This window comes from Oncorhynchus clarkii, chromosome 11 (assembly GCF_045791955.1).
Source record: "Oncorhynchus clarkii lewisi isolate Uvic-CL-2024 chromosome 11, UVic_Ocla_1.0, whole genome shotgun sequence".
Lineage (NCBI taxonomy): Eukaryota > Metazoa > Chordata > Actinopteri > Salmoniformes > Salmonidae > Oncorhynchus > Oncorhynchus clarkii.
This window is the reverse complement of record NC_092157.1, coordinates 3,145,459-3,145,677: the sequence shown is the minus strand read 5'-3', so window position 1 is coordinate 3,145,677 and position 219 is coordinate 3,145,459.

The window sequence follows — 219 nt, the reverse complement described above, 5'->3', positions numbered from 1 at the left end:
TATACAGTTGTTTATACAGTGGTTTTATGCAGTGGCTTCATGCGGTGGTTGGAATGAGGAAAAATATCTTTGAGCTTCAATACATTTTGAGACACTTTTACATCCAGAGAACAAGTCTATAGTGTATGTGGTTTGTGTGCATACGGTTCAGCAAGGATGAATAGATAGGCAAAAAACAGATTAAATATCAGCAAAGACATGGAGAGTAACGTAATGGGA